Source organism: Apodemus sylvaticus, chromosome X, assembly GCF_947179515.1.
Source record: "Apodemus sylvaticus chromosome X, mApoSyl1.1, whole genome shotgun sequence".
Lineage (NCBI taxonomy): Eukaryota > Metazoa > Chordata > Mammalia > Rodentia > Muridae > Apodemus > Apodemus sylvaticus.
In genome coordinates, this window is record NC_067495.1 from 111,816,771 (window position 1) to 111,834,214 (window position 17,444).

General features: G+C 41.3%; 1 pseudogene; it reads left to right on the forward strand.

Annotated features, from left to right (window-relative positions):
- The first annotated feature begins 13,797 nt into the window (after positions 1 to 13,797).
- Positions 13,798 to 15,154, forward strand: LOC127675635 (ornithine decarboxylase-like; annotated as a pseudogene).
- The last annotated feature ends 2,290 nt before the right edge of the window (positions 15,155 to 17,444 follow it).

Sequence of the window (17,444 nt, forward strand, 5' to 3'; positions counted from 1 at the left end):
GGATCATGGCTGACAGTTGTGATTAGGTTGAAACCTAATCACAATTATAATTGTAATTCTTATAATTTCACTTTAAACAGAATTTTTAGTGTTATTTACAAGCAAGGCACCTTAGTGGTCAGGTGTAATCTCAGCACAGGGAAGACAATGTCCAGGAAGATCAGGAACTCAAGCCCTAAAGCCTGGGTGATACCATTAGACCTTGTGGAAAATTATACTATTTATAATTATATGTTTTCTCATGTGCAAAATTTAGGTTTAAATACATACATACATACATACATACATACATACATACACACACATACACACACACACACACACACAATCAAGTAGAAGGGGAGGAAAGATATATGAGGAGGTGCACTAAAAGTTAAGAAAGTGAATGTATCCTCAGTATCCCGAGCTTTTGGGCTAATATCCACTTATTACTGAGTACATACCATATGTGTTCTTTTGTGATTGGGTTACTTCACTCAGAATGATATTTTCTAGTTCCATCCATTTGCCTAGGAATTTCATGAATTCATTGTTTTTAATAGCTGAGTAGTATTCCATTGTGTAAATGTACCACATTTTCTGTATCCATTCCTCTGTTGAAGGACATCTGGGTTCTTTCCAGCTTCTGGGTATTATAAATAAGGCTGCTATGAACACAATGGAGCATGTGTCCTTATTAAATGTTCGAGAATCTCCTGGGTATATGCCCAAGAGTGGTATAGCTGGGTCTTCAGGTAGCTATGTCTAATCACCAGACTGATTTCCAAAGTGGTTGTACCAGCTTGCAATCCCACCAACAATGGAGGAGTGTTCCTCTTCTCCACGTCCTTGGAGATATCTGTCATCTGATATGTGCTGTTATCTGTCCATCTGCTGTCAACTGAGTTTTTGATTTTAGCCATTTGACTGGTGTGAGGTGGAATCTCAGGGTTGTTTTGATTTGCATTTCTTATTGAGTATTTTATCCCCCCCTCCTTCTAAGAAGGACCAAAGTATCCACACTTTGGTGTTCCTTCTTCTTGAACTTCATGTGGTCTGTGAATTGTATCTTGGTTATTTCGAGCTTTTGGGCTAATATCCACTTATTAGTGAGTACATGTGTGTTCTTTTGTGACTGTGTTATCTCACTCAGAATGATATTTTCTTTTATTTTTAAACTTCAAAATGAACAATGATTTTAATAGATTATGACACATTAATTAGTAAAAACAATAATGGAGTAGAAATCAAAGTAATGTAAATAAACCATAGGCATGTTGAAAGTGGAAGTGCTTTTGAGAAAAGATTTTCAAAAATTTCCAAGAAATTTTGTAGTAGAAATCATCATTTCCAGTGATGAGTATAACATTTGATACAATTAAAAATCTGTATTATAATTGCTTAAACCAGTGGTGAAATAGTACTGAGGAGCAGAATAGTCAAGATATTTCAAAACTAATGCTGTGGGCATAATTAACTCCTGGGAAGAAATGTTATTTTATGGAGAAACTTGGAGATCAGTGGGTTAATCATGTCTTGAACTGCATATCATCACCTAGGAAACAAAATGCATGAAGCTCTGCTAGGTATTACTAAGATTTCTACAACCACAAGAATTTAATCTCATTAGGAAATAAAAAGACAAATCTATGTTTTAAAGGCATTACATAATATATCCAGTCTGCATTATCTAAATGTCAATGTCATGACAGATTTGGCTAGTAGAGAAACTAATTTTTTTAGTGTATTTTTTGAATATTTTCTTTACTTTCATTTCAAATGATATCCCCTTTCCTGGACTCCTCCCAGAAACCCCCATCCCAGTCCCACTTCCCATGCTTCTAGGAGGGCGGTCCACCAGCTACCACTCCCACCCACACCTCCCCACCCTGGTATTCCCCTGCACTAGGGCAACTAGCCTTCACAGAACCAGTGGCCTCTCGATGTACAAGGCCATCTTCTGCTACATATATGACTGGAGACATGGGTGCCTCCATGTGTACTCCTTGGTTGGTGGTTTAGTCCTTAGGAGCTCTGGGGGCACTGGTTGGTTCATATTATTGTTCTTCCTATGGGACTGCAAGCTCTTTCAGCTCCTTCAGTACTTCCTCTAACTCCTCCATTGGGAACTCTGTGCTCAGTCCAATGGTTGGCTGGGAGCATCTGTCTCTGAACTTGTCAAGCTCTGGTAGAGCCTCTCAGGAAACAGTTATTTCAGGCTCCTGTCAGCAAGCACTTCTTGGCATCCACAATAGTGTCTGGGTGGTGACTGTATATAGGATGGATCCCCATGTCAGGCAGTCTTTGGATTGTGGGCCTGTGTACCTGAAGCTTTCCATGGAGAGCTCTGGCCTGGCCCGGTGCAAGATTCAAGCTAAGAGAAAGAGCAAGCAGGAAGGTGAAGTTTCCACAGCTTCCACTATTGTTGTCTCCACCTCTGTCTCCGCCTTGCCATCTCAATTGTTCCATGTTGCCCTGTGCTGAGTCAGGCCTGGCTAGGCTGACTAACCAAGGAGGTGTGTGTGGAGGCTTCAGGTGGTGTTTCAGGGGAACAGACTTCTTCCTAAGTTTTATAGCTCTTATGACAGAAGCTTTCATAGGACAGAGTAGTTTTCCCACAACTTTAATCCTTCTGGATAGGATTCATATATACAATTTTGGAGTGGGTCAGGATCTAATGGTACTTCTCATTGGCTTGGTCTGAGAGCTTGGGGAAACCTTATTTGCATGTGGGAGGGCTTGGTGCTGCTCCTTTGTGACTGATGGCAACATACCTCTCTGCAGGAGACTGTGGGAGGCTGTAGCTGCAGCAGGAGCCAGGGGCCCAAAGAGTGTTCTGGAGCACTTCCCTTGCAGACAATAGTCACCTGCCAGGTGTCTGGGGTTGTAAGCCTGGGCTCCACAGGGGCCAGGCTGCCTATGCACAGCTCACTGCACCAAACTGGATGGCCTTTCCTTCCCTCTCTGCTCCACACTTTGTCTCCATGTTTCTGCCTCTGAGTATTTTGTTCCCCCTTCAAAGAAGGACTGAGGCATCTACACTTTGGTCCTTCTTGAGCTTCATGTGGTTTGTGAATTTTATCTTGGGTATTCTGAGCTTTTGGGCTAATATCCACTTACCATGTGTGTTCTTTTGTGACTGGGTTACCTCACTCAGTATGATATTTTCTAGTTCCATCCATTTGCCTAAGAATTTCATGAAGTCATTGTTTTTAATAGTTGAGTAATACTCCATTGTGTGAATGTACCATATTTTCTGTATCCATGAGGGACATCTGGGGTGTTTCCAGCTTTTGGCTATTATAAATATGACTGCTATGTACATAGTGGAGCATGTGTCCTTACTATATGTTGGGTATACGCCCAGGAGTAGTATAGCTGGGTCCTCCGGTTGTACTATGTCCAATTTTCTGAGGAACAGCCAGACTAATTTCCAGAGTGGTTTTATCAGCTTGCAATCCCACCAGCAATGGAGGAGTATTCCTCTTTCTCCACATCCTCACCAGCATAGCTGTCACCTGAGTTTTTGATCTCAGCCATTCTGACTGGTATGAGATGGACTCTCAAGGTTGTTTTGATTTGCATTTCCCTGATGATTAAGGACGTTGAACATTTCTTTAGGTGCTTCTCAGGCATCTGGTATTCCTCAATTGAGAATTCTTTGTTTAGTTCTGTACCCCATTTTTAATAGGGTTATTTGGTTCTCTGCAGTCTAACTTCTTGAGTTCTTGGTATACATTGGATATTAGCCCTCTATTGGATGTAGGGTTGGTAAAGATCTTTTCCCAGTCTGTTGGTTGCCATTTTGTCCTAATTGCTAGTGTCCTTTGCCTTACAGAATCTTTGTAATTTTGTGAAGTCCTGTTTGTTGATTGTTGATCTTAGAGCATAAGCCATTTGTGTTCTGTTCAGGAAATTTTCCCCTGTGACCATGTGTTTGAGGTCTTCCTCACTTTCTCCTCTATTAGTTTCAGTGTATCTGGTTTTATGTGGAGGTCCTTGATCCAGTTGGACTTGAGCTTTGTACAAGGAGATAAGAATGGATCAATTTGCATTCTTCTACATGTTGACCTCCAGTTGAACCAGCACCATTTGTTGAAAATGCTGTCTTTTTTCTATTGGTTGGTTTTAGACCAAAGTGTGAATATGTGAATCCTTCTTAGAAGGGGGAACAAAATACCCATTGGAGGAGATACAAAGTGTGAAGCAGACACTGAAGGAAAGACCAGCCCAAGATTGCCCCACCTGGGGATCCATCCTATATACAGACATCAAATCCCCACACTATTGCTGATGCCAAGAATTGCTTGCTGACAGAAGCCTGGTATAGTTGTTTCCTGAGAGGCTCTACTAGAGCCTGACAAGTACAGAGCCAGATGCTCTCAGCCAACCATTGGACTGAGCACTGGGTCCCCAATGGAGAAGTTAGAGAAAGGATTAACAGAGCTGAAGGGTTTTGTACCCCATGGGAAGGACAACAATATCAACCAACCAGACCCCCAAGAGCTTCCTGGGACTAAACTACCAGCCAAAGAGTACACATGGAGGGACACGTGGCTTTAGTGCATATGTAGCAGAGGATGGCCTTGTTGTACATCAATGCGAGGAGAGGCCCTTTGTCTTGGGAAGGCTGGATGCCCCAGTGTAGGGGAATGCCAGGACAGGGAGGCTGGAGTGGGTGGGTGGGGGAGCACCATCATAGAAGCAGGGGGAGGTAAGATGGGACAGGGGGGTTTTGAAGAGAAAACTGGAAAATATATTTCATATATTTTCATTAAAATATAAATATATAAAATATCCAATAAAAAGGATACAATTTTCTACATCTAATGGATATTGACATAAACCTTGTGGCTCTCTTAGAAGATAATTTTAAGATTTGTAGTTTTTCCGCGCTTAGAGTAAATTTGTTGAAAGTTATGAAAGTTTACAATTAATTGATTTAACAACTTTCTTGGAAATACATCAGTGAACTCAGACTAGAGAAAATCCCTATGAGTATTAGTAAATTAGAAAAGAAGTTAAGAAAGAAAGAAAAACAAAATATGTTTTCTCGTATATGTAGAATCTAGATTTAATGATATGGGAACAAATTTATGACATGAAAGCAAAGGGAGGATTATCTGGGGGAGAAAGGTTCCAGTTTGTCAGGAAGAAACAGCAGTAAATGTGAGCAAAGTACAATAACATGCACATAAAAAAGTGTCATAATGGAACTCATTGGTTTTGTACACTAAATAACATTTAATAAAATTAAATTTTCAAATTTTATTTGCAATAAGGGAATATACACAGTCTTGAAGACAAAAGATGGGGTGGCAAAACTCTGAGCTTCTAAGAAAATGGAGCACCAGCTCTCCTGGAAAACCTTCTTCTACAAAGAAAGGATTTATTTTTAATCTTTTAAACTATATTTATATACATCTGTGCCTGCATGACTTCCTGTGCACAGTGTATACACAGGTGCCTTTGGAGGCCAGAGGACATCAGATCCCTTGGAACTAGATTTATAAGTAGTTATGAGCCACCAGATATTGGTGCTGGGAACCCAAGCCCAGATCCTCTCCAGGAATAGTAACTACTCTTAAGTGAGAAGGTGTCTCTGAGCTTTATTTTTAACCTTTTTGTTTCTTGATATGACTCAACCAAAAATAAAAGAAAATCTCCAGAAATAAAAAATAAGAAAAGATGAGAGCAAAACAATACTGGATCTTATATTTCAATAGACCTGAGTACTCCTGTACTTACCAGTAAACAGTATTCAGTATTCAGAAAACACAACCTTTGAACACAGTTTTTGAAGAAAATTCAGTATCCAACACCTTGTCATTAAATACATGTGGTGGTTTAAATATGCTTGTCCCATAGGAAGTGGTACTTTTAGGAGACTTGGCCTTGTTAGAATATGTGTGGCCTTGTTGGAAGTGTGTCACCGTATAGGTGGATTTTGAGGTCTTATGCTCAGAATTTTTACCCAATGAGGAAGAGAGCCTCCTCTTATCTGTCTGCAGAAGAGAGTCTCAGGGTTGCCTTTGGATCAAGATATAGTTGTCTTTGCTCCTCTAGCACCATGTCTGCCTGCACACTGCCATGTTTCCTGCCATGATGATAATGCAAAGAACCTCTAAAACTGTAAGACAGCCCCAATTCAATGTTTTCCTTTATAAAAATTGCCTGGTCATGGTGTCTCTTCACAGCAATAAAAACCTAAGATAATATGAAAATAAATTTCCTTTTTTTCTTTTTCTTTTTCTTTTTTTTCTTTTTCTTTTTTCTTTTTCTTTTTCTTTTTCTTGTTCTTTTCTTTTCTTTTCTTTTTGAGGCAGGGGTCTCACTATGTAGCATTGACTGTCCTGGAACTCCCTATGGAGACCAGGCTGGCCTTAAACTCACAGAGATTCACCTACCTCTGCCTACTGAGGCCTGGGAATAAAGTTATGCATCACTGCATGAAAACAATGCATAAAACAAATATTAAAGGAGCCAAAGAGAAAAGATAATAGACGAAAATGAAAAAAGTATCTAATATATCTAACAACAGGCCTTTCTACAAGAAGAAACCAAAAATAATAAAAATAACTTCATAATGATGAGAAAATTGTCAAATTGAAAGCATAAAACTAGCAAAGCTGTCACAGTAAGACCAAAGTAACTATTAGGTAGTGATACAAGCTTTAGCAGCTTAGGGGCCCTTGAGGATACTCGGCCCCCTCATAATCAGTTTTGGAGCTCACCTCCTGTTTCCCTGGTAACATTGTAAAGGGAAGCATCATAATTTCCCTACCTTAAGATTTAAAGTTTAAAAAAAAGGTGGAAATAACAGCATTTCAAGGTCCAGTGTGGGAAAGCCATGGTCAAAAGAACAGAACCTGGCCCTAGGTGCAGAGAAGACATTGCAAACTGCCCTAAATTTTACATGCTATTGTCTCCTCCTTTAAGACTCAATCCAACTTTGCCTGACAATCATGTGGCCAAGATTTTACTCCTCAGGAAAGTTGATCCACCTAATGAGGTAGTTTGAATAAAAATGCTCCTCCAACAGGCTCATGTATTTGAACATTTAATATCTAATTATTGGTACTACTTGGAAATAGCATGGGTGCAGTGGAGACTTGCTGGGGAAGAACACCACTTGGGGCAGGCTTTGAGAGGTCATAGCCTGGAGTCAATTCCAATTCACTTTCTGTGCTTCTTATAGTTTTGTTGTTGGTTTGATTTGGTTTTCCAGTTTTCGAGATAGGAGTTTCTCTGTGCGTAGCCCTGGATGTCTTGGTACGCACTCTTTTGATCACACAAACTTTGAACTCACAGAGATTTCACTGTTTCTGCCTCCTGCATCCTGGGATTAAAAGCATATGCCACTTCTGCCAGCTGAGAAATGATATTTCAACTTCCTGCTCTTGTTTCTTGCTGACAGGCCTACTCTCACCATGGTGGAGACTTATACCTCTAGAACCTTAACCCAAAATAAATTTTCGTCTATTATTAGCTCTTGATCATGATATTTTGTCATAGCAGCAGAAAATTAATGTATATACTTGAAGTCATACTAAGGAGGTAGGATGAAAAAGGAGCTCTTTATTGAACTAATACACTCATACTTCAAGAGGCCCCTCCCCTGACACAGCTGCTTACAGAGCTGCCACCAGGAAACACTGCTAAGCCCACCTGCTATTCTGAGTTATAATTTTAAAAAAAGCACAAAATCTGGATATTGGCCAGAACCTTAAGCATGCCTGTTCTGACATCCTGGACATTCTCGCCCTTTCTCTGAAGACACCCTATTCCACCATGCACCTGTTTGCTGGCTACAACTGCTCAATCTGTGTGCTTTCCTGGATTCTAACTCAGAAAGGCACAGATAGTCTTTTCTTCTCCATCTCCCTCCTCCCAGCAACTGTTGAGATTTACATCTTGCCTGGCCTGTTAGTTTCCTCTCAAACTATAAAAAAGGAGGGTGGGGGCTGAACTTCCTTCTGAGTCCATTTTAAATGTATCAACAAGACTAAAAATTCACTAAAGGGAACTGTGTGATTTCCTGCTAACATGATGACATTTCAATCACTGAACTCAACAAATTATTACTAAAAGATATTCTAATGAATATACTTAGGAACAATGAGCCCTGAAGGAAAAGACAGATTTAAGAAGGAATGATTTATAAGAAAATTAGAAGGCATAGTCAATAGCAATGAATACTGGTTATTTGAAACAATATGTTGTCATCTGGATAAGGAAGAAGGAAGACAAGAGTTAGCTCCTTATAGGAAGTAAGGACAGACCACATGGTAGGTCATATGTTACATAAATAGTGATTTGATAGTCTAAAAAAATCAATAAAATAAATAGAAAGAGTAGACAGAGGTGACCATGACATCCTGATTGGAAGAGTAATACAGTCAATTCTCTGGTTGAGCCAGAGGGCTTTCAAAGAGAGTGTAAGTCACTTTTGGCTCAGCTCATGACACACTCCCAAATGACCAACCTCAAAAAAGATTACTTCAGTCTCCCTATCCAATTCCTTCCATCAAACTCATAAAAGGCCACTGGGAAAGGCAGCACAGTAATATTTCTTATTTGGAGCTTGTCTTAGTCAGGGTTTCTATTCCTGCACAAACATCATGACCAAGAAGCAAGTTGGGGAGGAAAGGGTTTATTCAGCATACACTTCTGCATTTCTGTTCATCACAAAAGGAAGTCAGGACTGGAACTCAAGCAGGGTTGGAAGCAGGTGCTGATACAGAGGCCATGGAGGGATGTTTCTTACTGGCTTGCTTCCCCTGGCTTACTCAGCCTGCTCTCTTATAGAACCAAAGAATACCAGCCCAGGGATGCCACAATTCACAAGGGAACTTCCCCCTTGATCACTAATTGAGAAAACACCCCACAGCTGGATCTCATGGTGGCATTTCCCCAATTAAAGCTCCTTTCTCTGTGATAACTCCAGCCTGTGTCAAGTTGACACACAAACCCAGCCAGTACAGAGCTCTTTCTCAATTATCTTCAATAAATCTATATTTGTTCTGTTCACTCCCTTGCCTCTTGTTTCCTTGTTTTTCTGGGTCAGGAGACAATGAAAGCACAATCTACTGTCATTGGGTCATTTGGGTGACTTGATTATGTGGCACATTACCTGCCTGAATTAAGTTCACCAAAAGTAGAGAAAGGCCCTGTCACACTCAAAACCTTATATCAGGAGCACAATAATAAACAACAGCAACAAGTAAGGTGGCAGATAGAGTAAGTATAAATAAGTATTATTAGTTAGTATTTATTTTTAGAAGCAAATACAGATATTTATTAGTATAGGCATGTTTAGTCAATAATGCATGTTAAAAATATAACAGTAAGAGAAGAACAATGCTTAAAAATTAGAATAAATCAGCTGTTGTCAAGGCAAAATTACACAAAGAAGGGAATAAGAGAACGGAGGGAAAGCACAATAACCTCCATTAGTAAATATATATATATATATATATTCAAATATATCAGTAAATAAAATTTGAGCAAGTAACCTCAAAAGATTTTCATGTTAGATTTAAAAACTTCAATTTGTTTTTAAGAACACAAATAAATAATCTTCCCTATTATTTCCAGTATATACGGCTAAAATCTTACCTACTGTGTTGATTAATTTTCCTTACCTGACACAAACTGTAGTCATCTAGAAAGAGGGAACCAGAATTGAGAAGATTCTTTCATCAGATTAGACTGTAGACAAGGCTATATGGGACGGAGCCACTGTGGGCAGTGCAATTCCTTGGAAGGTGATCCTCAGCCATACCAAAATGACAGCTGAGTATAAACCTGGAGAGCAACTCAGTAAGCAGCAAACTTCTATGGTCTCTGCTGTACTTCTGCCTCCAGATTCCTGCCTTGACTTCTTGCTCTCACTTGTCTTTATGATAGCTGCAAGGTGAAATGAACAAAACACTTTCTTCCCCAACTTGCTGTTGGTCATAGTGTTTCATCACAGTAACAAAAGGCAAACTAAGATACATACATTATACATAAAACAAATAAATGGCCCGAAGAGAAGGAAGAGGAATTTAGACTTTGGGATCCAAGAAATGGTAATATGGCAGGTAGTTTCTGTAAATATTCTTGTTATACTTGGGACTGAATAAGCCGGCAGCTCTGAAACAATAGGAGTAGACATGAAAAGCCCTAAAAAGACCAATCTTGCTATTCAAACGTCTAGTAATGGGGCATCCTGACAAAGCACAAATATTTAGACAATCACTACTACAGTGGAACACCACAAAAGAAGATGTGACCCTGTCCCTATTTCTTCTATAAAATGTCAAGTAGAGAGCTTAAACTTCCTTCTCTCTCAAGGCTCTAATAATTCATCTTAAAACATTCCACTGGGTAGTGTCAGACAAGACCGAGCACAGCGTTCATCTATAATGTGTGATAAGGATAGCTCCTCCCTGACAGTGATGAATGCAGAGGTCACAATGGGAGTTTATGAGAAATAAATTGACCCAGTTCCCTGAAGTGGCCACCTCCTGTAGGCAGGCAGGAACCCCAATGGAGCAATAGCGACATCAACCTACCCACAAAACTTTCAACCCAAAATTTATCTTGTATGCAAGAAATCTAGGCATGGGGGGATGGAACAGAGACTGATGGAATGGCCAACCAATAATGGGCCCAGCTTGAGACCCATCCCATGTGCAAGCACCAATCCCTGACACTATTAATGATACTCTATTATGCTTGCAGACAGGAACATGTTGTCCTCTGAGAGGCTTCACCTGGCAGCTGACTCAGAAAGATATAGACACCCATAAAAAATCAGTGGATGGACTTGGGGACCCTTATGGAAGAATAGAAGGAAGGATTGCAGGCCCCTGAAGGGAATAAAAACTCCACGAGAGGACCAACAGAGTCAACTAACGTGGACCCTTGTGGCTCTCAGAGTCTGAACCACTAACCAAAGAACATACATGGGCTAGACCTAGGGCTCTGTGGGCTCTGTGTACATAGGTAAGAGATGTGCAGCTTGGTCTTCATATGGGTCCTGAACAACTGAAATGGAGTAGATCCCAAAAGCTGTTGCCTGCATGTGGGATTTATTCTTCTAGCTGGACTGCCTTGTCTGGCTTTAGTGGGAAAGAATGTGCCTGCTCTCAGAGAGACTTGAAGTGCCAGGGTGTGTGGATACCCAGGGGCCCCCTCCTGCCCAGAGGAGAAGGGGAGGGGGAAAAGGGGAAGGATCGTGGGAGGGGGTTACAGGGAGGGTGCAGTGAGTTGGATATAAAGTGAATAAGTAATACATAAATAATAAATAAATAAATAAATAAATAAATAAATAAATTTTAAAAAATGTACCTGTTATTAGTTTATAAAAGAAACTAAGTTGAAAGTAAAAAACTTTCATCTCTAGCCAGTCAGTGGTCATGAAACTCTTCTCACTATAGAGTTATTGAAGATCAGCTGCAGAGTCATTAGGTATGTCATGCACAAACCTAGGTGTGAAATGAACTCTTATCCCTAGCCAGCATTAACAAAGGCAACCCCCGCCATGAATATCAAGTGTTTGGTTTGGTTTGGTTTTGGTTCAAGCCAGGGTATATGTCTGTGTAGGCCTGGATCTCCTGGAAATCTCTGTAGACTAGTGTATCCTTGAACTCACAAAGCTTGGTCTGCCTCTACCTCCCAAGTACTGGGATGAAGGCATGTGTCACCATTGACACATTTTGTTTCATTTTGTTTTTGTTTTTTTCTTCTCAGTTGATCTATTTTATTGCAGATCTTCATAATATTACTAATACCCATTCAACTGTCAATATTATGCTGTCTTGAAATTTTCTGTCAAGAAAATTAACCTATTTAAGAGTTGCCTCGGGCAGATTTTTAGGATATGGGTAAAAGGCAGCCACACTTTATCAAAATATATTATGAACATTTTTTAGTACAGTTGCTAATATTGTTGCCATCTGAAATTTCACAGCAATAGCCCAATTCCTGCTACCAACTTCTATATTAGTTACTTTTCTACTGTTTTTAAGTGGCATCATGCTGAGGCAACTTATAGAAGAAAGAATGTATTGGAAGTTTATACTTTCAGAAGATTAGAGTTCATGTCCATCATGGTGGGAAATTTGGCAGCCAACAGCTAGCAATGGTGCTGTAGTGGTTAAGTGCTCACAGCTTGTGACAGAAGAATAATAGTAATGCATGGAGAAGAGGAATGGTGAGGGAGTAGGGGAACAAGAGAGGGATGGAGAAAGACTCAGAATGGGGAAAGGCTTTTTAGAACCTCAAAGCTTGTCGCCAGTGGCACATCTACTATAATAAGGTCACAACTCCTAATATTTCCCAAGTAGTTCCATCAACTGGGAACCCTGTATTCAAATATATGTGGTTATGAGAGTCATTCTCATTAAAAAAAAACACAGAGAATAATGTTTTGAAACTGATATGTAACAAGGGGTTGATACCCAGAACATATTAAGAACTTCAAAAATTCAATAACAAACTTTAAACCAACAAACAAATTTAAAACTTGGTGCCAGAGAATTCAAGGCTAGTCTGGACTACATAAATTTCAGACTACAGTAGATTCATTTCAAGACAATTATCTCAAAATGGGACAATAGCAATAGATTTAAATAGATGTTTCTCAAAAGATGACATAGTATTGTCCAAGAGGTATATGAAAGCATGTTTAATAACAGTAATTATTGTGAAAATGTAAATGAAATCTACAATGAGACATCACTTCACACCATTAAGAATAGCTATTACAAAAAGGGTAAAATATAACAGGTGCTGATGAGGATATAGAGAAAAGAAAATCTCTGCACTATGTTTGTGGGAAACTAATATGGATGTTCCTGAAAAGTTAGTATGTAAGGGAGATATTTCCAATCCCATGTTCACTGTAGTATTACTCATAATAGTAATGAAATGGACACTGTCCAGCCAATAATAAGAACTGAAATCCTAACCAGGTGTGGTGGTGCGTGTGTTTAATCCCAGCAGAGGAAGATGGGTCTCTGAGTTCCAGGACAGCCAGAACTACGTATTAGACCCCGTACTCACCTGAATCCTCCCCAAAAAGAAAAAAAAACAGAAAAGAAAGAGAAAATAATAGAAAAGGAAGAGGAGAGGAGAGGAGAGGAGAGGAGAGGAGGGGAGGGGAGGAGAGGGGAGGAGAGGGGAGGAGAGGGGAGGAGAGGAGGGGAGGGGAGGGGAGAGGAGAGGAGGGGAGGGGAGGGGAGGGGAGGAGAGGGGAGGAGAGGGGAGAGGGGAGGGGAGGGGAGGAGAGGGGAGGAGAGGGGAGGAGAGGGGAGAGGGGAGGGGAGGGGAGGAGATGGGAGGAGAGGGGAGGAGAGGGGAGGGGAGGGGAGGTGAGGGGAGGGGAGGAGAGGGGAGGGGAGGAGGGGAGGGGAGGGGAGGGGAGGGGAGAGGAGAGGAGAGGAGAGGAGAGGAGAGGAGAGGAGAGGAGAGGAGAGGAGAGGAGAGGAGAGGAGAGGAGAGGAGAGGAGAGGAGAGGAGAGGAGAAGAATGTCAGTTCCTGCAGCCTCCACCTCAGCCTGCCCTCAGCCAGCAGCTCATCACCATCTCAGTTAGCATCTGCTGCAGGCTCTATGAGGTGACTGACAGGGAGGCCGAGGAAGGCAGGATGCTCTTCGGAGTTTTGCAGCAGCATCTCCATGGGTCTAACCGGCAGTGCCACTGTGCTGTGAGTGCTTCCACTGCTCCAGGGAAACAGTAACACTTAGAGTTCTTGGATAAGTCTGCCTTGTGAGGAGCTGGCGATAATTTAATTCCACCTCTAGGTTTTCTGTAGACACATCGAGAACCATGAGCAGCTTTAATAAGGAAGCGTTTGACTGCCTCAATGAAGGCTTTACTACTAAGAACATTCTGGACCAAAAAACAAAAAAACAAAAAATCAAAAAATCAAAACGAAAACCAAAAACAAACAAAAAAGACAATGAAGTCTTTTCCTCTGACAATAAGGATGCTTTCTATGTTGCGGACCTCGGAGACATTCTAAAGAAGCATCTGAAATGGCTAAAAGCTCTTCCCCTTTTATACAGTCAATTGTAATAACAGCAGAGAATCCTAGCTGCTATCAGGACAGGATTTGACTGTGCATGCAAGACTGGCATACAGTTGGTGCAGGGGCATGGAGTCCAGAGAGGATTATCTAATAATCAAGTAAACAAGTGTCTCCAATCAAGTATGCTGCCAGTATTGGTGTCCAGATAATGACTTTTGACAGTGAAATTGAAATGATGAAAGTCGCCAGAGCACATGCAAAGGCAAAGTTGGTTTTGCAGAATGCCATTTGCAGATTTGTTGCCTCAGTGTTAAGTTTGGTGCCACACTCAAAACTAGCAGGCTTCTCTTGGAAGGGGCAAAAGAGCTAACTATTGATGTCATTGGTGTCAGCTTCCATGTGGGCAGTGGATGTACTGACCCTGAGACCTCCTTGCAGGTGGTGTCAGATGTCTGCTGTGTGTTTGACATGGGAACAGAATGCATCTGCTTGATAGTGGTGGTGGCTTTCCTGGATCTGAAGACACACAAAGATTAAATCTGAAGAGATCACCAGTGTGATCAACCCAGACTCTGGAGTGAGAATCATAGCTGAGCCAGGCAGATACAATGCCATGTCAGCTTTCATAGCAGTCAACATCATTGTCAAAAAGATCGTGTGGAAGGAGCAGGCTGACTCTGATGATGAAGATGAGTCCAATGAGCAAACCATCGTGTATTGTGTGAATGATGGAGTGTACGGATCATCTAACTGCATTCTCTATGATCGTACACATGTGAAAGCCCTACTGCAGAAAAGACCCAAGCCAGATAAGAAGTATGACTCATCCAGCATCTGAGGACCAACATATGATGGCCTTGATGGGATCATCAAGTGCTGTAGTCTGTCTGAAATGCATGTGGGTGATTAGATGCTGTCTGAGAACATGGGTGCACACACCATTGTTACTGCTTCTATTTCAGTGGGTCCCAGAAGCCAAACATCTACTATGTAATGTCACAGCCAATGTGGCAGCTCATGGAGCAGATCCAGAGCCGTGGCTTCCGGCAGGGACTGGAGGAACAGGATGATGTCACTCTGCCCATGTCCTGTGCTCAACAGAGCAGGAGGCACTGTCACCCTGCAGCCTGTGCTTCTGCTAGGATCAACGTGTAGCTGCCATTTTTGTAGCTCTCACCTATAGTTTAGCTTGAATTAAGGTATTGGGGGGAACCATTTAACTTAATTACTGCTAGTTTGGAATGTCTTTGTTTGTCAGAATTGTTTGGAATGTAAGAGTAGGGTTGGCACCAGTTCAGTATGGAAGGTTAGGAGAACGGGGTGGGGGGGTGCGGTTCACACTTACTGTGCTCCTATGGAAACTTTGAACATTTGTTTTATATAGATTTTTATTCACTTTTCAGACATGATACTAATGAGTGCCTCAGCTACATTTGTAGCTTGTATGTTGGCAGAATGGGCCAAAGTCTTATGCTGTGACCCATTTTGGAAATAAAGTATCTTGAAAGAATTGGGCATGCCTTAAAGAAGACACACACTTCTGCACAGGCTGCTGTATCACAGCAGTGAGTCTAGCCCAGCACAGCAGAAAGGAGAGGTGGGTGACAGAAGGCTGTGACCTCTCTGTCTGTACAGCATCAGTCTGCTTAGCCCATCCCAAGCATGTGCAGTTGGCTGTGAACTTTGGTGACCAGAGTCTGTTAGTAAGGAATGTCATCCGCCTAGTGACCTGTTGGCATGGCCACTTTCTAGGGAGGGCATCTGAGGCTCTTTGAACCTTGTCTGCAGAAACTCTGTTCCCTCAACCCTTGACATCACCTGTATCACCACCTAGTAAAAGTTGGAAGTATCATGTAGCATTCAGCAATCTAATTCCTTCAAGTCCAATAAATTCAACAACATCAAAAAAAAAAAAAAAAAGGAAAGAAAAAGAAAGGCACTTAGTGAGATGGGTCAGCAGTTAAGAGCACTGGCTGCTCTTCCAGAGGACCTTGGTTTAATTCACAGGAACCACTGTAGCTTACAACTGTCTGTAACTCCAGTTCCAGGAGACTTAACACTCTCACATAGACATACATGAAGGGATGTTGGATTTTGTCAAACGATTTTTTTGCCACCCAACGAGATGATCATGTTGGGATTTTTTTGCTTTCAGTTTATTTATATGGGAGATTAAAATTACTGATGTTCATATGTCCAACCATTTCCCTGAATCTCTAGGATGAAATCTACATGATCATGATCTTTTTTCTTTGTTCTCTGTGAGGCTCCCCACAAAAGCAAACAGAAAGAGATGCAGAGACTCACACCCAAACTGTAGTCAGAGCTCGGGGAGACTCATGGAAGAGTTGGGAAAAAGATTGAGGGACTGGAAGAGGACAGAGACTCCACAAGAAGACCAACAGAGTCAACTACCCTGGACTCTTGGAGGCTCCCAGAGACTGAATCACCAACCAAAGAGTGGGCATTGACTGGACCTAGCCTACCTCCTACCCCCGCCTCATATGTAGGAGATGCAGCTTGGTCTTCATGCAGGTCCCCAAAACAGCTGGAGCAGGGACTGTTCCTGAACCTGCTGCCTGTCTGTCTGCCTGTGGATCTTGTCCCCCTGAATGGACAGTGTTATCTAACCTCAGTGGGAGAGCAGGTTCCTAGTCCTGCAGGAACTTGATGTGCAGTGTGGGACATAGGAATGGGGTGAGGGTAGAGGGTTTCATGCTCAGAGGGGAGTTTCCCCTTCTAGGGGAAATGGAGAGAAGACTTATGTAAAGGGGTACTGGGTGGACAGGATGGAAAGGAAGGTGGATGATATTGAGTTGTAAAGTGAATAAATAAATACATTTATTAATAAAAATGGCATTTGCTTAATTATTCTTAAGCTTTGTGAGACAGATGAAGATAGACCTACTAAGACAACAATTAAGTAGTATTCCTCAAACTCCTTATGCTGATGAATTATTATTTTTATTTATTATTTTTGCTCCCCATTTTGTTTTCAAGACAGTGTTTCTCTGTATAGCCCTGGCTGTTCCGGAACTCACTCTGTAGACCAGGCTGGCCTTGAACTCAGAAATCCACCTGCCTCTGCCTCCCAAGTGCTGGGATAAAAGGCATGTGATATTGCTGTGAAAAGACACCATGACCAAGGCGACTTTTATAAAGGACAATATGTAATTAAAGCTGGTTTACAATTTCAGAGGTTTGGTCTTTTTCCAAAACTCTCATGGCGGGAAGCATGGCAACCTCCATGCAGACATAGTACAGGAGAAGGAGCTGAGAGCTCTACATCTTGTTATAAAGGCAATAATGAAATGCCCCCACCTCCTCTTCTCTTTCCATTGCCACCTTTGCCCTTTCCCTCTCAATAAATCTCACGTGGAACTGTAAAAAAAAAAAATTTAAAATTTAAATTTAAATATAAATATAAATAAACCAAATAAAACAC